General features: G+C 59.0%; 1 long non-coding RNA gene across 1 annotated transcript; it reads right to left on the bottom strand.

The window, feature by feature from the left end:
• Positions 1-20,177: 20,177 nt before the first annotated feature.
• LOC139825947 (uncharacterized) lies at positions 20,178-22,592 on the bottom strand. Its single transcript, XR_011736102.1, has 3 exons — positions 22,201-22,592; positions 20,497-20,618; positions 20,178-20,229 (listed from the first exon to the last, which is right to left on the bottom strand). It is a non-coding gene; the product is annotated as an uncharacterized lncRNA (long non-coding RNA).
• Between the last annotated feature and the right edge of the window lie 753 nt (positions 22,593-23,345).

Here is a 23,345-nt window from a genome sequence, read left to right as displayed (position 1 = left end):
GACAAAGTGGGGTCCTAGGATGTCACAATGGGCACTGTGGACAAAGGGGGTCCCCATGGTGCCACAATGGGCCTTGGTGACAATGGGGTCTCCCCAGGATGTCACAATGGGCCTTGGGGACAAAGGGGTGTCCCCTGAATGTGCATAATGGGCCCTGGGGACAAAGGGTGGTCGCCGGGATGTCTCAGTGGGCCCTGGGGACAATGGGGTGTCCTGGGATGTCACAATGGGCCCCAGTGACAAATGGGGTCTCCACGGTGTCACAATGGGCCCTGGAGTAAAGGGGCGTCCCCAGGATGTCACAATAGTCCCTGGGGACAAAGAGGAGTCCCCTGAATGTCATAATGGGCCCTGAGGACAAGGAGGGTCTCCACGGTGTCACAATGGGCCCTGGGGACAATGGGGGGTCCTGGGATGTCACAATAGGCCCTGGGGACAAAGGGGGTCCCCATGATTTCACAATGGGCCCTGGGGACAATGGGGCATCCTGGGACGTCACAATGGGCCCTGGGGATAAAGGGGACTCCCCAGGATGTCACAATAGGCCCTGGGGACAAAGGGGGTCCCCAGGATGTCACAACGGGCCCTGGGTACAAGGGGGGTCCCACCCTGTCACAATGAGCACTGGGGACAAAGGGGGTCCCCAGGATGTCACAATGGGCACTGGAGACAAAGGGGGGGTCTCCACGGTGCCACAATGGGCCCTGGGGACAAGAGGGTCCCCACGGTTTCACAATGGGCCCTGGGGACAAGGGGGATCCCCGCCCTGTCACAATGGGCCCTGGGGCCAAAGGGATCCCCAGGATGTCACAATGGGCCCTGGGGACTGCAGTGGGTACTAGGATGTCACAATGGGTCTTGGGGACAAAGGGGGTACCCAGGATGTCACAATGGGCCCTGGGGACAATGGGGGGTCCCTTGAAGGTCACAATGGGCCCATGGGACAAAGAGGGTGCCCACGGTGTCACAGTGGGCCCTGGCGACAAAGGGGGATCCCCAGGATGTCACAATGGGCCCCGGGGACAAAGTAAAATCCTGGAATGTCACAATGGTCCCCAGTGACAAAGGCGCTCCCCATGGTGCCACAATGGGCCCTGGGGACAAAGTGGGTCCCCAGGATTTCACAATGAGCACTGGGGACAAAGGGGGGTCCCAGGATGTCACAATGGGCCCTGGGGACAAGGGGGGGTTCCCATGGAGTCACAATGGGTCCTGGGGACAACGAGGCGTCCTGGGACGTCACAATGGGACTTGGGGACAAAGGGGGTCTTCCACAGTCTCACAATGGGCCCTAGAGACAAGGGGAGATCCCCAGGATGACACAATAGGCCCTGGGGACAAAGAGGAGTCCCCCTGAATGTCACAATGGGCCCTGGGGACAAGGGGGGTCCCCATGGTATCACGATAAGCCCTGGGGACAAAGTGGGGTCCTGGGATGTCACAACTGGCCCCAGTGACAAAGGGTGTCCCCATGGTGCCACAATGGGCCCTGGGGACAAAGAGGGTCCGCAGGATGTCACAATGGGCTTTGGGGACAAGGCGGGGTCCCCAGGATGTCACAATGGGGTCTTGGGACAAAGGGGGTCCCCAGGATGTCACAATGGTCCCTGGGGACAATGGGGGGTCCTGGGACGTCACAATGGGCCCTGGGGACAAAGGCGGTCCCAGGGTGTCACAATAAGCCATGGGGACAAGGGGGGTCCCCAGGATGTCACAATGGGCACTGGGGACAAAGGGGGGTCCCCACGGTGCCATGATGGGCCCTGGCGACAAGGGGGTCCCCAGGATGTCACAATGGGCCCATGGGACAAAGGGGGTACCCATGGTGTCACAATGGGCCCTGGGGACAACTTGGGGTCCTGGGATGTCACAATGGGCCTTGGTGACAAAGGGGGTCCCCGTGGTGCCACAATGTGCCCCTGGGACAAAGGGGGTCCCCAGAATGTCATAATGGGCACTGGGGACAAGGGGGGTCCCCAGGATGTCACAAGTGGCCCTGGGGATAAAGGGGGTCCCCATGGTGCCACAATGTGCCCCTGGGACAAAGGGGTCCCCAGGATGTCACAATAAGCCCTGGGGACAAGGGGGGTCCCCAGGATGTCAGAATGGGCCCTGGGGACAACGCGGGGTCCTGGGATGTCACAATGGGCCACGGGGACAAAGGCGATCCCCATGGTGTCACAATGGGCCCTGGGGACAAGGGGGTCCCCAGGATGTCACAATGGGCTCATGGGATAAAGGGGGTACCCACGGTGTCACTATAGGCCCTGGGGACAACGGGGGGTCCCCACGGTGCCACGATGGGTCGTGTGGACGAGGGGGTCCCCAGGATGTTCACAACGGGCCCTGAGGACAAAGGGGGTCCCCACGGTGTCACAATGGTCCCTGGGGACAACTTGGGGTCCTGGGATGTCACAATGGGCCCTGGGGACAAAGGCGGTCCCCAGGATGTCACAATAAGCCCTGGGGACAAGGGGGGTCCCCAGGATGTCACAATGGGCACTGGGGACAAAGGGGGTACCCACGGTGTCACTATAGGCCCTGGGGACAACGGGGGGTCCCCACGGTGCCACGATGGGCCCTGGGGACAAGGGGGTCCCCAGGATGTTCACAATGGGCCCTGGAGACAATGGGGTGTCCCCAGGATGTCACAATGGGCCCTGGGGACAAAGAGGGTCCCCAGGATGTCACAATCGGCCCTGGGCACAAAGGGGGGTGCACATGGTGTCAAAATGGGCCCTGGGGACAAAGGGCGTCCCCAGGATGTCACAGTGGGCCCTGGGGACAAAGTGGTCCCCATGGTATCAGAATGGGCCCTGGGGACAAAGAGGGGTGCCCTGAATGTCACAATGGGCCCTGAGGACAAAGGGGGGTCCCCAGGATGTCGCAATGGGCCTTGGGGACAATGGGGGGTCCTAGGATGTCACAATGGGCCCGAGTGACAAATGGGGTCTCCATGGTGTCACAATGGGCCCTGAAGACAAAGGGGGTCCCCTGAATGTCACAATGGGCCCTGAGGACAGTGGGGGTTCCTGGAACGTCACAATGGGCCCTGGGGAGAAAGGGAGGTCCCCAGGATGTCACAATGGGCCCTGGAGACAATTGGGGGTTTTGGGATGTCACGATGGGCTCTGACGACAAGGGGAGGTGCCCATGGTGTCACAATGGGTCCTCAGTGACAAGGGGGGTCCCTATAGTGTCACAATGGGCTCTGCAGACAATGGGGGGTCCTGGGATGTCACAATGGGTCCTGGGGACAAAGGGTGATCCTTTGATGTCACAAGGGGCCCTGGAGGCAATGGGGTCCCCAGGATGTTACAATGGGCCCTGGGCACAAAGGGTGGTCCCCATAGTGTCACAATGGGTCCCCAGTGACAAGGGGGTCCCCACGGTGCCACAATGGGCCCTGGGGACAAGAGGGGTTCCCATGGTGTCACAATGGACCCTGGGGTCAAAGGGGGTTCCCAGGACATCACAATGGGCTCTGGGGACAATGGGGATCCTGGGACATCACAATGAGCCCTGGGGACAAGGGGGGGTCCTGGGACGTCACAATGGGTCCTGGGGACAAAGCGGTTCCCCAGGATGTCACAATGGGCCCCGGGGACAAAGCAGGGTCCTGGGAAGTCACAATGGGCCCTGAGGACAAGGAGGAATCCCCAGGATGTCACAATGGGCCCTGGGGACAATGGAGGGTCCTGGGACGTCACAATGGGCCCTGGGGACAAGAGGGGGTCCCCTGGATGTCACAATGGGCTCTGGGGACAAGGGGGGTCCCCAGGACGTCACAATGGGCCCTGGGGACAAAGGGGGGTGTCGACGGTGTCACAATGGGCCCCAGTGTCAAAGGGGGTCCCCATGGTGCCACAATGGGCCCTGGAGACAAAGGGGGTCCCTTGGATGTCACAATGGGCTCTGGGGACAAGGAGGGTCCCCAGGATGTCACAATGGGCCATGGGGACAAGGAGGGATCCCCAGGATGTCACAATGGGCCCTGGGGAAAATGGGGGGTCCTTAGACTTCACAATGGGCCCTGGGGACAAAGAGGGGTCCCCTGAATGTCACAATGGGCCCTGGGGACAATGGGGGGTCCTGGGACGTCACAATGGGCCCCAGTGACAAGAGGGGGTCCCCAGGATGTCACAATGGGCCCTGGGAACAAACAGGGGTCCCCGGAATGCCACAATGGGCCCTGGGGACAAGGGGGTGCAGAAGATGTCACAATGGGCCCTGGGGACAATGGGGGGTCCTGGGACGTCACAATGGGCCCTGCGGACAAGGGTGGTACCCAGGATGTCACAATGGGCCCTGGGAACAAGGGGGGGTCCCCATAGTGTCACAATGGGCCCTGGGGACAAGGAGGGATCCCCAGGATGTCACAATGGGCCCTGGGAACAATGGGGGGTCCTGGGACCTCACAATGGGCTGTGGGGACAAGGGGGGGTCCCCAGGATGTCACAATGTGCCCTGGGTTTCAAAGAGGCGTCCCCTGAATGTCAAAATGGGCCCTGGGGACAATGGGGGGTCCTAAGACGTCACAATGGGCCCTGAGGACAAGGAGGGATCCCCAGGATGTCACAATGGGCCCTGGGGACAATGGGGGGTCCTGGGATGTCACAATGGGCCCTGGGGACAAGGGGGGTGTCCCCTGAATGTCACAATGGGCCCTGGGGACAATGTGGGGTCCTGGGATGTCACAATGGGCCCCAGTGACAAAGGGGGTCCCCTGAATGTCACAATGGGCTCTAGGGACAATGCGGGGTCCTGGGAAGTCACAATGGGCCCTGGGGACAAGGGGGGTGTCCCCTGAATGTCACAATGGGCCCTGGGGAGAAAGGGGGTCCCCAGGATGTCAAAATGGGCCTTGGGGACAAAGTGGGGTTCTTGGATATCACAATGTGACACAGTGCAAAGGGGGTCCCCATGGTGCCACAATGAGCCCTGGGGACAAAGGGAGGTCCCTAGGATGTCACAATGGGCCCTTGGGACAATGGGGTTCCTGGGATTTCACAACGGGTCCCCAGTGACAAAGGGGGTCCCCAGGATGTCTCAATGGGCCCTGAGGACAATGGGAGGTCCCCATGGTGTCACAACGGGTCCCCAGTGACAAGGGAGGTCCCCACGGAGCCAGGATGGGTCCTGCGGACAAGGAGGTCCCCAGGATGTCACCATGGGCCCTGGGGACAAAGGGGGCCCCCAGGATGTCACAATGGGCCCTGGGGACAAAGAGACTCCCCAGGATGTCACAATGGGACCTGGGGACAAGGGGGTCCCCAGGAACTCACAATGGGCTCTGGGGACAATGGAGGTTCCCCAGGATGTTCACAATAGGCCCTGAGGACAAGGGGTGGTCCCCATGGTGTCACAATGGGTCCCCAGTGACAAGGGGGTCCCCAAGGTGTCACAATGGGCCCTGGGAACAACGGGGGGTCCTGGGACGTAACAATAGGCCCTAGGGACAAAGGGGGTCCCCACGGTGTTACAATGGTCCCGGGTGACAAAGGGGGATTCCCAGGATGTCACAATGGGCCCTGAGGCAAGGAGGGGTCTCCATGGTGTCACAATGGGTCCCCAGTGACAAGGAGGGTCCCCATGGTGTCACGATGGGTCCTGGGGACAAGGGGGTCCCCAGGATGTAAGAATGAACCCTGGGGACAATGGGGGGTCCTGGGACGTCACAATGGGTCCTGGGGACAAAGGGTGTCTCCAGGATGTCACAATGGGCTCTGGGGACAATGCAGGGTCCTGGGACGTCACAATGGGTCCTTAGGACAAAGAGGGGTCCCCAGGATTTCACAATGGGCCCTGGGGACAATGTGGGGTCCTGGGATGTCACAATGGGCCCCAGTGACAAAGGGGGTGCCCTGAATGTCACAATGGGCCCTGGGGACAATGGGGGGGTCTTGGGACGTCACAATGGGCCCTGGGGACAAGGAGGGATCCCCAGGATGTCACAATGGGCCCTGGGGACAATGGGGGGTCCTGGGACGTCACAATGGGCCCTGGGGACAAGAGGGGGTCCCCAGGATGTCACAATGGGCCCTGGGGACAAAGAGGTGTCCCCTGAATGTCACAATGGGCCCTGGGGACAAGGGGGTGCAGAGGATGTCACAATAGGCCCTGGGGACAATGGGGGGTCCTGGGACGTCACAATGGGCCCTGGGGACAAGGAGGGATCCCCAGGATGTCACAATGGGCCATGGGGACAATGGGGGGTCCCGGGACATCACAATGGGCCCGGGGAACAAGGGGGTTCCCCAGGATGTCACAATGGGCCCTGGGGACAAAGAGGGGCCCTACAACGTCACAATCAGCCCTGGGTACATGGGGGGATCTCCTGAAAGTCACAATGAGCCTTGGGAGCAGAGGGGGCTCCCCAGGACGTCACAATGGGCCCTGGGAACAATGGGGGTCCCTTGAAGGTCACAATGGGCCCTGGGAACAAAGGGGGGTCCGCAGGATGTCCCAATGGGCACTGGGGACAAAGGGGAGGTCCCCATGGTGTCACAATGGGCCCAAGTGACAAGAAGGGTCCCCACGGTGCCACGATGGGTCCTGGGGACAAGGGGGTCCCCCAGATGTCACAATGGGCCCTGGGGACAATGGGGTTGCCCAGGATGTCACAATGGACCCTGGGGACAAAGGGGGATCCCCAGGATGTCACAATGGGCCCTGGGGACCAGGGGGGTCCTGCGATGTCACAATGGGCCCTGGGGAGAAAGGGGGTCCCCTGGATGTCACAATGGGCTCTGGGGACAAGGAGGGTCCCCAGGATGTCACAATGACCCCTGCGGACAAGGGGGGTGTCGATGGTTTCACAATGGGCCCTGGGAACAAGGTGGGGTTCCCATAGTGTCACAATGGGTCCTGGGGACAAGTGGGGTCCCCAGGATGTCACAATGGGTCCTGGGGACAATGTGGGGTCCTGGGATGTCACAATGGGCCCCAGTGACAAAGGGGTTCCCCATGGTGCCACAATGGTCCCTGGGGACAAAGGGGGTCGCCAGGATTTGACAATAGCACTGGGGACAAATGGGGGTCATGGGATGTCACAGTGGGCCCTGGGGACAAGGGAGGTCCCCATGGTGTCACAATAAGCCCTGGCGACAAAGTGGGGTGTTGGGATGTCACAATGGGCCCCAGTGACAAAAGGGGGTCCCCATGGTGCCACAATGGGCCGTGGGGACCAGGGGGGGTACTGCAATGTCACAATGGGCCCTGGGGAGAAAGGGGGTCCCCTGGATGTCACAATGGGCTCTGGGGACAAGGAGTGTCCCCAGGATGTCACAATGGGCCCTGGGGACAAACGGGGGTGTCGACGGTGTCAAAATGGGTCCTGGGGACAAAGGGCGTCCCCAGGATGTCACAATATGCCCTGGGGACAAAGGGGGTCCCCACGGTATCAGAATGGGCCCTGGGGACAAAGGGGGGTCCCCTGAATGTCACAATGGGCCCTGGGGACAATGGGGGTTCTGGGATGTCACAATGAGCCCTGCGGACAAGGGTGGTACCCACAGTGTCACAATGGGCCCTGGGCACAAGGGGGGGTCCCCATAGTGTCACAATGGGTCCTGCGGACAAGTGGGGTCCCCAGGATGTCACAATAGGTCCTGGGGACAATGTGGGGTCCTGGGATGTCACAATGGGCCCCAGTGACAAAGGGGGTCCCCTGAATGTCACAATGGGTCCTGGGTACAATGTGGGGTCCTGGGACGTCACAATGGGCCCTGGGGACAAGGAGGGATCCCCAGGATGTCACAATGGGCCCTGGGGACAATGGGGGGTCCTGGGACGTCACAATGGGCCCCAGTGACAAGGGGGGGTCCCCAGGATGTCACAATGGGCCCTGAGGACAAAGAGGGGTCCCCTGAATGTCACAATGGGCCCTGGGGACAAGGGCGTGCCGAGGATGTCACAAAGGGCCCTGGGGACAATGGGGGGTCCTGGAATGTCACAATGGGCACTGGGGACTATGGGGGTCCCCAGGATGTCACAATGGGCCTTGGGGACAATAGGAGGTTCTGGGATGTCACAATGGGCCCTGGGGACAATGGGGGGTGCCCAGGATGTGAAAATGAGTCCTGAGGACATGGGGGGGTCCCCATGGTGTCACAATGGGTCCCCAGGGACAAGGAGGGGTCCCCATGGTGTCACAATAGGCCCTGGGGACAATGGGGTCCCCTGAATGTCACAATGGGCCCTGGGAACAAAAGTGGTTGCCATGGTGCCACAAGGGGCCCTGGGGTCAAAGGCGGTCCCCATGGTGCTAAAATGGGCCCTGGGAGCAAGGGCGTGGCCAGGATGTCACAATGGGTCCTGGGGACAATGGGGGGTGCCCAGGATGTCACAATGGACCCTGAGGACATGGGGGGGTCCCCATGGTGTCACAATGGGTCCCCAGTGACACGGGGGGGTCCCCATGGTGCCACAATGAGCCCTGGGGACAAAGGGAGGTCCCTACAATGTCACAATGGGCCCTGGGGACTAATGAGGTCCCCACGGTGTCACAATGCGTCCTGGAGAAAAAGGGGGGTCCCCAGGATGTTACAATCTGCTCTTGGCACAATGGGGTTCCTGGGATGTCACAATGGGCCCTGGGGACAATGGGGTTGCCCAGGATGTCACAATGGACCCTGGGGAAAAGGGGGGTGGGCAGGATGTCACAATGGGCACTGGGGACAAAGGGGGGGTCCCCATGGTGTCACAATGGGTCCCCAGTGACAAGGAGGGTTCCACATGGTGTCACAATAGGCCCTGGGGACAAAGTGGGGTCCTAGAATGTCACAATGAGCCCTGGGGACAAAGGGGGGTCCTGGGATGTCACAATGGGCCCTGGGGACAAGAGGGGATTCCTAGGATGTCACAATGGGCCCTGGGGACTAATGTGGTCCCCACGGTGTCACAATATGTCCTGGAGACAAAGAGGGGTCCCCAGGATGTCACAATGGGCCCTTGGGACAATGGGGTTCCTGGGATGTCACAATGGGTCCCCAGTGACAAAGGGGGTCCCCAGGATGTCTCAATGGGCCCTGAGGACAATGGGAGGTCCCCATGGTGTCACAAAGGGTCCCCAGTGACAAGGAAGGTCCCCACGGTGCCACGATGGGTCCTGGGGACAAGGAGGTCCCCAGGATGCCACAATGGGCCCTGGGGACAATGGGGGGTCCTGGGACGTCACAATGGGCCCTGGGGACAAAGAGGCTCCCCAGGATGTCACAATGGGACCTGGGGACAAGGGGGTCCCCAGGACTCACAGTGGGCTCTGGGGACAATGGAGGTTCCCCAGGATGTTCACAATAGGCCCTGAGGACAAGGGGTGGTCCCCATGGTGTCACAATGGGTCCCCAGTGACAAGGGGGGTCCCCAAGTGTCACAATGGGCACTGGGGACAATGGGGGTCCCGGGACGGAATAATAGGCCCTGGGGACAAAGGGGGGGTCCCACAGTGTCACAATGGGCCCTGGGGACAAAGGGGGTCCCCACGGTGTTACAATGGTCCAGGGGGAAAAAGGGGGATGCCCAGGATGTCACAATGGGCCCTGAGGAGAAGGGGGGCTCCCCAGGGTGTCGGAATGGGTCCCCAGTGACAAGAAGGGTCCCCATGGTGTCACGATGGGTCCTGGGGACAAGGGGGTCCCCAGGATGTAACAATGGACCCTGGGGACAATCTGGGGTCCTGGGACGTCACAATGGGCCCTGGGGACAAGGAGGGATCCCCAGGATGTCACAATGGGCCCTGGGGACAATGGGGGGTCCTGGGACGTCACAATGGGCCCTGGGGACAAGAGGGGGTCCCCAGGATGTCACAATGGGCCCTGGGGACAAAGAGGGGTCCCCTGAATGTCACAATGGGCCCTGGGGACAAGGGGGTGCCGAGGATGTCACAATGGGCCCTGGGGACAAGGGGGGGTCCCCAGGATGTCACAATGGGCCCTGGGGACAAAGAGGGGTCTCTAAAGTGTCACAATGGGCCCTGGGGACACAGAGGGGCCCTAGGACGTCACAATCAGCCCTGGGGACAAGGGGGGGGTCCCCTGAAAGTCACAATGAGCCCTGGGAACAGAGGGGGTCCCCAGGACGTCACAATGGGCCCTAGGAACAATGGGGGTCCCTTGAAGGTCACAATGGGCCCTGGGGACAATGGTGGGTGTCCTGAATGTCAAAATGGGCCCTGGGGACAAAGGGGGGGTCCGCAGGATGTCACAATGGGCACTGGGGACAAAGGGGGAGTCCCCATGGTGTCACAATGGGCCCAAGTGACAAGGAGGGCACCCACGGTGCCACGATGGGTCCTGGGGACAAGGGGGTCCCCCAGATGTCACAATGGGCCCTGGGGACATTGGGGTTGCCCAGGATGTCACAATGGGCCCTGGGGACAATGGTGGGTCCCCTGAATGTCAAAATGGGCCCTGGGGACAAAGGGGGGTAGCAGGATGTCACAATGGGCCCTGAGGACAATGGTGGGTCCCCTGAATGTCAAAATGGGCCCTGGGGACAAAGGGGGGTAGCAGGATGTCACAATGGGTACTGGGGACAAAGGGGGCGTCCCCATGGTGTCACAATGGACCCAAGTGACAAGGAGGGCCCCACGGTGCCACGATGGGTCCTGGGGACAAGGGGGTCCCCCAGATGTCACAATGGGCCCTGGGGACAATGGGGTTGCCCAGGATTTCACAATGGACCCTGGGGACAAAGGGGGATCCCCAGGATGTCACAATGGGCCCTGGGGACAATGGGAGTCCCCAAGGTGTCAGAACGAGCCCTGGGGACAAAGTGGAATCCTGGGATGTCACAATGGCTCCCAGTGACAAAGGGGTTCCCCATGGTGCCACAATGGGCCCTGGGCACAAAGGGGGTCCCCAGGATTTCACAATAGCACTGGGGACAAAGGGGGGTCACGGGATGTCACAATGGGCCCTGGGGACAAGGGAGGTCCCCATGGTGTCACAATAAGCCCTGGGGACAAAGTGGGGTCCTGGGATGTCACAATGGGCCCCAGTGACAAAGGGGGTCCCCAGGGTGCCACAATGGGCCGTGGGGACAAAAGGGGTCCGCAGGATGTCACAATGGGCCCTGGGGACCAGGGGGGGTCCTGCGATGTCACAATGGGTCCTGGGGACAAAGGGGGTCCCCAGGATGTCACAATGGGCCCTGAGGCCAATGTGGGGTCCTGGGATGTCACAATGGGCCCCAGTGACAAAGGGGGTGCCCTGAATGTCACAATGGGTCCTGAAGACAATGGGGGGTCCTGGGACGTCACAATGGGCCCTGGGGACAAGGAGGGATCCCCAGGATGTCACAATGGGCCCTGGGGACAAGGGGGGGTCGCCAGGATGTCACAATGGGCCCTGGGGCCAAACAGGGATCCCCAGGATGTCACAATGGGCCCTGGGGACAATGGGGGGTCCTGGGACGTCACAATGGGCCCCAGTGATAAGGGGGCATCCCCAGGATGTCATAATGGGCCCTGGGGACCAGGGGGGTCCTTCGATGTCACAATGGGCCCTGGGGACAAAGGGGGTCCCCTGGATGTCACAATGGGCCCTGGGGACAAAGGGGGGTCCTGGGATGTCTCAATGAGCTCTGCGGACAAGGGTGGTACCCACGGTGTCACTATGGGCCCTGGGAACAAGGGGGGGACCCCATAGTGTCACAATGGGTCCTGGGGACAAGTGGGGTCCCCACGATGTCACAATGTGTCCTGGGGACAATGTGGGGTCCTGGGATGTCACAATGGGCCCCAGTGACAAAGGGGCCCCCTGAATGTCACAATGGGTCCTGGGGAAAATGGGGGGTCCTGGGACGTCACAATGGGCCCTGGGGACAAGGAGGGATCCCCAGGATGTCACAATGGGCCCTGGGGACAAAGAGGCGTCCCCGGAATGTCACAATGGGCCCTGGGGACAAAGAGGAGTCCCCTGAATGTCACAATGGGCCCTGGGGACAATGGGGGATCCTGGGACGTCACAATGGGCCCCAGTGACAAGGGGGGGTCCCCAGGATGTCACAATGTGCCCTGGGGACAAAGAGGCGTCCCCGGAATGTCACAATGGGCCCTGGGGACAAGGGGGTGCCCTGAATGTCACAATGGGCCCTGGGGACAATGGGGGGTCCTAAGACGTCACAATGGGCCCTGGGGACAAGGAGGGATCCTGGGACGTCACAATGGGCCCCAGTGACAAGGGGGGGTCCCCAGGATGTCACAATGGGCCCTGGGGACAAAGAGGGGTCCCCAGGATGTCAAAATGGGCCCTGGGGACAATGGGGGGTCCTAAGACGTCACAATGAACCCTGGGGACAACGGGGGGTCCTGGGACGTCACAATGGGCCCCAGTGACAAGGGGCGGTCCCCAGGATGTCACAATGGGCCCTGGGGACAAAGAGGAGTCCCCTGAATGTCACAATGGGCCCTGGGGACAATGGGGGTCCCCAGGATGTCACAATGGGCCCTGGGGACAATAGGAGGTTCTGGGATGTCACAACGGGCCCTTGGGGTTTAGAAGTCAGGTCTAAGAGTGCAGCGTTTGGGGTGCAGGGGCTTGGGGGGAAATTTAAGGTTGCAGAGTGTGGGGTTCACAGGACTGGGGCACAGGATTTGGGGGTGCGGGGTTTCAGGGTTCAGGATTTGGAGGTGTGGAGTTTTGGGGTGCAGGGGTTGGGAGTGCAGGGTGGTGGGGATGAGAGATTTGGGTGCAGGATTTGGGGGTGCAGAGTCTTGGGAGGCAAGGATCCGGGTCTGCAGGATTTGGGGGTTCAGTGTTTAGGGCAGCACAATCTTGGGGTGCAGGGGTTTGCAGTGAAAGGTTTGGTAGGCAGGATTTGGGGTGCAGGATTCTGGGGTGCTGGGTTTGGGGTACAGGATTTGGTGTTGCAGGGATGGGGTTGAAGGGCTTGGGTTGCCAGGCCTTTGAGGTGCAGGGTTTGGGAGGGAATTCTTTGGGGTGCAGGGTTTGGGGGCAGGTTTAGGGGTGGAGGGTATAGGACGGAAAGATTTGGGAATGCAGGGTTTGGGGTGCAGGTTTCGGGGTTCAGGAAGGTAGGGAGGGCAGGATTAGGGGGTGCAAGGTTTCAGTTGTAGGGTTTAGGGGTGCAGAGTTTGGTAGGGCCGAATTTGGGGGTGCAGGATCTGGGGTGCAGGGTTTGGGAAGACAGGATCGGGGGTGGAGGATTTGGGGATGCAGGATTGAGGGGCAGGGTTTTGGTGCAGGGCTTGGGGTCAGGATCTGGGGTGCAGGTTTGGGAAGAGTATTTTGGGGTGCAGGATTTTGGGTGCCGTGTCTGCGGGGCAGGTTTGGGGTGATCACTGCTGATCCGCACACACTCTCTCTCTCTGTCCCCATTGTCCCCAATGCCCCCTTACCTGTCTCACCTCCCTCTCCAGCTCCGCTCCCACCCCCCCAATCCCCCTCAGCGGGGCCAGCCCGGGGTGCAGCTCCTGCAACGGCTCCTCCTCTGCATTCATTAACAATTAACACCCTCAGCAGCGCTAATTAACACCCCCCCCACCCCCCCGTATCCCCGCTGCCCCCTAATTACCCCCTAATTCGCGCTAATCACCCCTAATTCCCCCTCATTACTCACCCAGCAGCCCCTCGATGTCCGGAGCCGCCATCTTGCCCCGCCGGGAGGGCCACAAACCACCTCAAAATTGACCCAAAATAGCGCTTTTTCAACCCAAAACCCTCCCGCTGAGGCTCCCCGAGCTGTGTCCCCAAAGCCCCCGCTGTTGTCACCTCGGGAAAAGCGCGAAAAAAGCGGCCCCGGGGGTCCCCGCGCTTCGCTTCGCGCTCTGAGGGAAAGCGCGGGAAAACGAGCGGAGACGGAAAGAGCCGAGCGGAGCCGAATGGGCCCGAGCGGAGCCGAGCGGCGCCCGAGCGGAGCCGAGCGGCGCCCGAGCGGAGCCGAGCGGCGCCCGAGTCCCGGCCGGGGCCGAACGCACCCGAAGGGACCCGAAGTCTTCCCGAAGGGGTCCGAGTGGAGCCGAACGCACCCGAACGCACCCGAAGGGGCCGAACGCACCCGAAGGGACCCGAAGTCTTCCCGAAGGGGTCCGAGTGGAGCCGAACGCACCCGAAGGGACCCGAACCCACCCGAAGGGGCCCGAGTGGAGCCGAACAAACCCGAAGGGACCCGAACCCACCCGAAGGGACCCGAACGCACCCGAAGGGACCCGAACGCACCCGAAGGGACCCGAACGCACCCGAAGGGGTCCGAGTGGAGCCGAACGCACCCGAAGGGACCCGAACGCACCCGAAGGGACCCGAAGTCTCCCCGAAGGGGCCCGAACCCACCCGAAGGGGCCCGAAGTCTCCCCGAAGGGGCCCGAAGTCTCCCCGAAGGGACCCGAACCCACCCGAAAGTGCCCCAAAAGGCGCCAAACTCCCAAATCCCCCCCTTTTTACCCCAAAACCCGTGTTCCGCTCCCCCCCCGGCCCCTCCTCTTCCTCCCCCCGCCCCCTTTCTTCCCCTTTTCCCGCCTCACGATCGTTTCCCGCCGCGGCGGTGGCTGCGAGCGAGGCCACGCCCCCTTCCTCAGGCGGCGGCTAATGGGAAGCGGGGGGGGTGCGTGGCCACGCCCACTGTGCGTGGCGTGCGCGGAGGCGGCTCCGAGAGGAGCCGAAGATACACGAAGGGAGCCGAAGGGACCCGAGGGGACCCGAAGGGACCCGAACGCACCCGAAGGGACCCGAGTGGGGCCCGAACGCACCCGAGGGGACCCGAAGGCACCCGAAGGCACCCGAAGGGACCCGAACGCACCCGAAGGGACCCGAACGCACCCGAAGGGACCCGAGTGGGACCCGAACACACCCGAAGGGACCCGAAGGGACCCGAGTGGGGCCCGCACTCACCCGAAGGGACCCGAAGGGACCCGAACACACTTAGGGGGCTCCATGAGTCACTTATGGGTCACTATAGGGCACTCCTGGGTCCCTAAGGGGGAAATTATGGGGGTCTATGGGGAGTTCAGGAGGGACCCAGGAGTACCCCAAGGGACCCAGGAGTGCCCCAAAGGACCCAGGAGTTCAGGAGGGACCCAGGAGTGCCCCAAAGGACCCAGGAGTTCAGGAGGGACCCAGGAGTGCCCCAAAGGACCCAGGAGTACCCAAATGTGTTGTGTTTTGTTTTTTCTCTCTTGTTTATGTCCTCTTTTACCTGAAATGGGACAATGGGGGCAATGGGGGGCAATGGGGTCAGTGGGGGGCAATGGGGTCAGTGGGGGGCAATGGGGTCAGTGGGGGGCAATGGGGGACAATGGGGGACAATGGGGGCAGTGGGTACAATGGGGGCAATGGGGGGCAATGGGGGGCAATGGGGGCAATGGGGGGCAATGGGGGACAATGGGACAATGGGGGGCAATGGGGTCAATGGGGGCAATGGGAGTCAATGCGGTCAATGGGTCAATGGGTCAATGGGGGCAATGGGAGTCAATGGGGGGCAATGGGGATCAATGGGTCAACGGGGTCAATGGGGGTCAATGGGGGTCAATGGGTCAATGGGGATCAATGGGGGGCAATGGGGGCAATGGGGATCAATGGTGATCAATGGGGGGCAATGGGGGGCAATGGGGGGTCAATGAAGTCAATGACTCAATGACTCAATGGGGGTCAATGGGGATCAATGGGTCAATGGGGTCAGTGGGGTCAATGGGTCAATGGGAATCAATGGGGTCAATGGGGGTCAATGGGGTTAATGGGGATCAATGGGGATCAATGGGGTCAATGGGTCAATGGGGTCAATGGGGATCAATGGGTCAATGGGGTCAATGGGTCAATGGGGATCAATGGGGGGCAATGGGGATCAATGGGTCAATGGGGTCAGTGGGGTCAATGGGTCAATGGGAATCAATGGGGTCAATGGGGGTCAATGGGGTTAATGGGGATCAATGGGGATCAATGGGGTCAATGGGTCAATGGGGTCAATGGGGATCAATGGGTCAATGGGGTCAATGGGTCAATGGGGATCAATGGGGGGCAATGGGGATCAATGGGTCAATGGGGTCAATGGGGTCAATGGGTCAATGGGGGTCAATCGGTCAATGGGGATCAATGGGGGTCAATGGGGTCAGTCAATGGGGTCAATGGGGTCAATGGGAGTCAATGGGGTCAATGGGAGTCAATGGGTCCCAGGGTCGCATTCCCGCTGTCCCTGTCCCCGCTGTCCCAGGGCTCAGTGCTCACTCCTCATTGGTTCCTGGCCTTTTGCATTCATTAATATTCGGTTAATTATTCGTTAAGGTTTTCTTGCCATAGTTGAGCCCAGCAGGAACCCCCGGGGTCCTAAAACCCTCCCTCTCTATGGGTCCCTATGGGGCTCTATGGGTCCCTATGGAGCTCTATGGGTCCCTATGGGTCCCTATGGAGCTCTCTAGGTCCCTATGGGGTTCCATGGGGCTCTGTGGTTTCCTATGGGCCTCTATGGGGCTCTATGGGTCCCTATGGGTCCCTATGGGTCCTTATGGGTCTTAATGGGTCTCTATGGGGCTCCTTGGGTCTCTATGGGTCCCTATGGGTCTCTATGGGTCTCTACGGGTCCCTATGGGTCTCTATGGGTCTCTACAGGCTCTATGGGTCCCTATGGGGCTCCTTGATGCTCTATGGGTCTCTATGGAACCCCCAGGGTCCTAAAACCCTCCCTCTCTATGGGTCCCTTTGGGTCTCTATGGGTCCCTATGGGTCTCTATGGGGTTCCATGGGGCTCTGTGGCTCCCTATGGGCCTCTATGGTCTCTATGGGTCCCTATGGGGTCCTACGGAGCTCTATGGGTCCCTATGGGTCTCTACAGGCTCTACGGTCCCTATGGGTCTCTATGGGGTTCCATGGGGCTCTGTGGCTCCCTATGGGCCTCTATGGTCTCTATGGGTCCCTATGGGGTCCTACGGAGCTCTATGGGTCCCTATGGGTCTCTACAGGCTCTACGGTCCCTATGGGTCTCTATGGGGTTCCATGGGGCTCTGTGGCTCCCTATGGGCCTCTATGGTCTCTATGGGTCCCTCTGGGGTCCTATGGAGCTCTATGGGTCCCTATGGGTCTCTACAGGCTCTACGGTCCCTATGGGTCCCTATGGGTCTCTATGGTCTCTATGGGTCCCTATGGGTCCCTTTGGGTCTCTATGGGTCCCTATGGGGTTCCATGGGGCTCTGTGGCTCCCTATGGGCCTCTATGGTCTCTATGGGTCCCTATGGGGTCCTATGGAGCTCTATGGGTCCCTATGGGTCTCTACAGGCTCTACGGTCCCTATGGGTCCCTATGGTCTCTATGGGTCCCTATGGGTCCCTTTGGGTCTCTATGGGTCCCTATGGGGTTCCATGGGGCTCTGCGGCTCCCTATGGGCCTCTATGGTCTCTATGGGTCCCTATGGGGTCCTATGGAGCTCTATGGGTCTCTATGGGTCCCTATGGGTCTCTACAGGCTTTACGGTCCCTATGGGTCTCTATGGGGTTCCATGGGGCTCTGTGGCTCCCTATGGGCCTCTATGGTCTCTATGGGTCCCTATGGGGTCCTATGGAGGTGGGTGCTTTTTTCCAACCAAAGTGATTAATGAGTTTTTAGGGTTTATCCCAAATGATGGGAACCCCCGGTTCCTTCCTTCCTTCCTTCCTTCCTTCCTTCCCTCCTTCCTTCCCTCCTTGCCCTCTCATAACCGCACGCGAGCCCCGATGCTGAGGGCCCTTGAGCTCCTCCTCGCCTTTGAAAACAACATGGACGACCTCACCTTGTTGATGATGGGGATCTTCTGGAGCAGGCCAGGGATCCTCTGGAGATCCTCGCAACGTGGTGCTTTCCTTTGAGCCCACGACTTCTCTGCCTGGGGCCTCTTCCCATTGGACGCTCTTGGAGGAGCCACTGAGTTTTTGGAGCTCGCCACCTCTTTTGGATGAAGCTGGAGCAGCTGGGGATGGGCCTGGGATGCTGGGCAGGAAGAGCCAGGGCCGGTGCTGGACCCTCCCCAGCCCATTTCTCTCTGTTCGCTCCTCCAGAATCCTCGGAATCTGATGGCGAAGATGACGAAGATGACGAAGATGACGAAGATGACGAAGATGACGAGCGTGTCCCCACGCGGGAAGACATCAAGAAGCTGATGGAAAGCAAGAAGAAGCAGCAGTCGCTCCAGGAGAGCTTTGGATACCCCAGACCACCCCTTGTGCTTCGGATGCCCACACCACCCCTTGTGTTTTGGATACCCCAGACCACCCCTTTGGGGAAGACCCTCCGTATGCTGAGGTGTTGCGTCTCCTTCCTCTTCATCCTCTAAAAGGTGTTTGGTGAAGAGCAGAGCTGGAAGCGGGGGTTCCCATCATTTGGGATAAACCCTAAAAACTCATTTTGGTTGGAAAAGACCCTCGAGGTCATGGAGGCCAAGCATAACCCACCCCTGGCACTGACCCGTATCCCTGAGGACGGTGTTTTGTGACACCATGGGGACCCCGCCTTGTCCCCAGAGCCCATTGTGACATCCTGGGGACCCCCTTTGTCCCCAGGGCCCATTGGACGTCCCATGACTCCCCCTTGTCCCCAGGGCCCATTGTGACATCCCAGGACCCCCCATTGTCCCCAGAGCCCATTGTGACATCCTAGGGACCCCCTTTGTCCCCAGGGCCCATTTTCGCACCATGGGGACCCCCTTTGTTACTGGGTCCCATTGTGACATTCCAGGACCTTACTTTGTCCCCAGGGCCCATTGTGACACCATCGGGACCCCCATTTGTCCCCAGGGCCCATTGTGACATTCAGAGGACCCCTCTTTGTCCCCAGGGCCCATTGTGAATTCCCAGGGCCCCATGTTGTCCCCAGGGCCCATTGTGACATCCTGGGGACCCCCTTTGTCCCTGTCGAGGGTTAAGATTCCTAACCCCAACTCCTAACCCCAACTCCTAACCCAGACCATAACGCTAATCCTAATCCTAAACCTAAGCCTAATTCCTAACCCTAAACCCAATCCTAACCCAATCCCTTAACCCTAACCCAATCTCTTAAGCCTTATCCCAATCCCTTAACCCTAACCCAAACTCCTAACTTTAAGCCTAAGCCCAACCCAGACGCCTAAGCCCAACCCAGACGCCTAAGCCAAACTCCTAACACTAAGCCTAACCCTAACGGAAACTCCTAACCCTAACCCAAACTCCTAGCCTTAAGACTAACCCTAAATCCTAACTCAAACTCCTAACCCTAAGTCTAAGCCTAAACCAAACTCCTAAGCTTAAGACTAAGCCTAACCCAAACTCCTAAGCCTAACCCTAACCCAAACTCCAAAACCTAAGCCTAACCCTAACCCAAACCCAAACTCAGTGGCCACTAAGCAGGCCTGGAGCTGTCAGGAGAAAGGACTCCCTGGAGCTCACCCAGCTCTAAACTCAGCCCCAACCTGCTGCTGCCTCGGCAGCCGGCACTGCGAGCGGCGCAGAGATGGAGCAGTTGGCAAAGAGCTTTGCAAGGCAGAGCCCTCTGGGGCACAGCACTGAGCTGGACCCACTTCCCCTCTGCGTGACCGAGCGTCAGCCAAGAAAGCAGCAAGCTAAATTTCACAGGAACGGAAAAGTAACATGGAAACGCTCATTTGTTCCCAGGTCGTACCTGTGGGATGGCCCCGAGGCTCACGGACACACTCAGGTGAAGCAGTCAAGGAGCCGCTGCCTACAGGGACGGCTGGAATCGAGCAGAAAGGAAAAGCGTTTCCATTTCACGTTGTGAAATGACCTGCAGCGCCTGGACGGGGGTCAGGCAACAACACGGGACCCAGACGCATGCTGAAATTGCCAAAGCTGCAGAGGGGCTGCAGAGCCCTTGTCTGGGACCTGGCAGCTTCCAAACTACTGTGTCCAGGCCACATGCAACACCCCTCAAGGACCAGATGGACCAACACGGGGCCTCTCAGGGCCTTCTGACCAGGAGACCTCTCACACACACAAAAGGAAACCCACACTAACGTGGGAGCATGGAGCACCAGGGCAAAAAATGATCATCCATGTTTCTCCTAAATCAGAGCCTGCTGGCTACTGCAAGGTCAACTATTGCAAGAAAACGTTCACAAATAATAAACCAAATACTAACAAACGCAAAAGGCCAGTAACCAATGAACACTGAACACTTACCCCTGCGATTCCCCTCAGGCTCAGGAACAGGATTACACCAAGAGGCTTGATCAGCATGGACTGCAGGAACCAAACAGGGAGTCAAACACGGGTGGGAGCTTCCATGGCACGTTGTGATCTCCTGCTTCCTCAGTCACCTGCTGTGATGGGAGAGGGTGAGATAATGACACGAGACACATACAGAGGTGTGTGTTCCCACAGCTAGAAACAGAGCACGGGTGACCTTTTTGCTGAGACCTAGCAGGTTTTCAGGCAAATTGAACATTCATGACTTGTCTGTGTAATACCACCAAGGCACAAAAAGCTTTTGGAAAGCCTCTGAGAGGATCTTGGGTACAATCACACATGAATAACCTATTAAAACACGAGTGTTTATTCGCTCAAGCAGACAGACAGTGACAACTCACCTCTGGGACAGCCCAAGGCTCCTAACCAGGACCCAGCTGAGAAGCTCGATCAACTCTGCCAAGGCCATGTCCTGGAGTCAAGCACAGATCAGAGAGGTTTCCAGGCTCACCGAGCAACACTCCTGCATTCCAGGTAAAAGAGGACATAGACAAGAGAGAAAAAACAAAACACAACACAACATATTTAGGACAACAGTGCCCATATCTTGCAGAAAAATAGCCGTAGTTGGGGAAAAAACTGGCAAAATGACAAAATATTCCAAATATTTGGGGGCTAAATTGGTCAATACAGGCAAAACAATCTGAGTATTTGGGCAAAAAGTGGCCCAAAGAGGCAAAAACATCCACACTTGGGTGCAAAGCTGTCGGCAAACATGAAAACATCCCATATTTGGGATCACAGTGCCCATATCAGGGGAAAAAATGGGCAAAAGCACCTGAGTATATCGGGTCAAGAGAGGCAGAAAAACCAAAGCACCACTAGATTTGAGCAAAACTGGCCAAAAAGGGGTATAACATCCCCAGATTCAGGGTGAAACTGGACCAAAGAGTCGAAGTATGCCCAGATTTGGGGAAAAAAATGGCCAAAAATGGCCCAAACACCCCCAGATTTGGGTATAAACAAAACTGGAAAACCAAAGAACTCCCAGATATAGGCAGAAACGATCCCAAAGGGCACAAATGTGCCCAGGTTTAGCTCTAAAGTGGCCCAAAGTGCCAAAGCAATCCCAGCTTTGATTTGAAACGGGCCCAAAGGCTCAAAGCGCGCCCTGGGATGGGGCCGTGTGGCACGAGGCTGGGGGGCAGGGAGGGCCCCACAGGGACTCAGTGCTGGTTTCTGCCCTGTGCCAGCACTCCCAGCCCCTGCTTGCCCAGAACCTGCCCCTGAAGCAGCCGCAGCCCCTCTCCCCTCCCTGCGGGTGTCTGCCCCCTGCCCACACCCTGGTGCTGCCTGGCTCGCCCTGCCCGGCCCAGCCCGGCTGCTCTCCCGGCCCCAGCCCCAGCCCTGGCCCCACTGCTGCCCTGCTGAGCTGCTCGGGGCTGGGTGCTGCCCCTGCTCGCCCACCTGCTCCCTGCGCTCGGCTGGAGCAGCCTGGGCGTCCCGGGCTGGCAGGGACACCAGGAGGAGGAACAGGGTGAGGACCATGGCCCCCACGCTCGCCCCATGATGCTGCTGCTGCCAAGACACAGCACAGCACGTCACCGAGGGGCTCTGACCTCACAGTCACATTGGAATCACCACATCTGCACACTGCTGCATGGCCTTGTGCTACACCAGCATGGAAGGAACAGAAGTGGAGAAGGGGGCACCTATTTTGGGAGGCAGCTCTGCCTGTGGGAGTGCACAGGCTCTCACTTCTTGCTTCCCAGAAATCAATCAATCAATCAATCAATCAATCAATCAATACCAAAAGCTACATATTAATAGCAAATTAAAAAAAAAAAAAGCCAACTTCAAGGGTCTTTACTTGTAGCTGTTTTTGTCAGGCAGCTCTCTGGGAAGAAACCAGCTTTTCCTGCTAGTTTGACCACAGCTTCAATGCCTTTAAAGCCACCACTTCTGAGCTCTGCTGCTCCAACACAGCCTCACAGCCCAGCAAAATCATAGTGCAGGCAGAAAGCTTCACCATACAGAGATGGAGACAGTCAGGAATACGTTCCTCTCAAAAGCAGACACTGCAAACCACTCTTCCTCTTGCTTACCAAATTCAGACAGCGTTAGAAAACAACAAGGAAGCGAGATTCTTCTTTTATGCACCCCATTGTATGGACCATTCAACATCAAGTCCAACCGAAGTCTGAACCTCCGAATGAGAAATGCCATCTTCAAATTTCTAGGAAAATGAAGGGCTTTGAAGTGGCAAGACCATAAAATGTTCATTAAAGCACTGCCATGCAAGTCCGCACCCCTGATCACAGACCACCTGCCCTGGTACCAAAGGCAGTGATGTTCTCAGCTGACATCTGGAACGCAGCACAAAGTCTCATGTTCTCCAGTGCCAAGCATGTAGTTTGGAACTGAAACAGGGCAGTAAACCATCTCCAGTCAGTCTGTTTTCATTCGAGTACATCAGGACAAGTTCAGTTCACGTTCACCAGGAATCACAGCAGGTCCCACCCGTCCCTGCAGACCCCAACACCGCTCCTGTGCAGGGTCCCCAGGAGCAGTAAGCACAGAACAAGAAACCTCCCTTCCAAAGAAGGCCCACAGCTGCTCTTCCAACGAGCTGCATAAGCAGCAGCTGAGAACAACCTCTGCTGTAGCTGCACCAGGCTCTGCTGTCTGCAGAAGGAGAGCAGCTCCTAAATGATCCCCAGCCCTACAGACACAGCCCAGGGCAGTGATGAGGAACCACCAGAGTGCAGGGACACCTGGCCATTCAGTTGAAGCTGCTGGGGAGAAGGACAGAGGACCAGCAAGAGACAAATCAGACAAGAGAGAAGACAGAGGAGCTGAGAGAGAAACAAACACACAGGGAAAAGGACGGAGAGATGAAGGCAAAAAGGCACAATGAGCTGGGATGAGACAGGGAGGAAGAACCAGCAGGGCTGATGAGCAGGACAGAGGGATGGGGAGGGGGGAGGAGGAGAAGCAGGAAGGGGCTGGAGAAAGACAGGGAGGGGGATGCACAGATGGAGAGACAAAAAGAAAGACAGGGAACAGAACAAAGGGAGTGAGAAATAAAGCAAAGTTGGGATCCAAATGAAGAGACTGGAAAGGGGAAACATGCAACAAGGAGCTGGAGAAAGAGGAAAAGAGGGCTGAAGAGCAGGAAAGAGGAAGAGAAGACAAAGAAAAGGCAGAGCCAGCTGGACAGGGGTGATATAGTGAGAAGGGATGGCACTGG

The sequence above is a fragment of the Patagioenas fasciata genome, chromosome 31, assembly GCF_037038585.1.
Source record: "Patagioenas fasciata isolate bPatFas1 chromosome 31, bPatFas1.hap1, whole genome shotgun sequence".
In the NCBI taxonomy this organism is placed as follows: domain Eukaryota; kingdom Metazoa; phylum Chordata; class Aves; order Columbiformes; family Columbidae; genus Patagioenas; species Patagioenas fasciata.
This window is presented reverse-complemented; position numbering and strand designations above follow the sequence as displayed.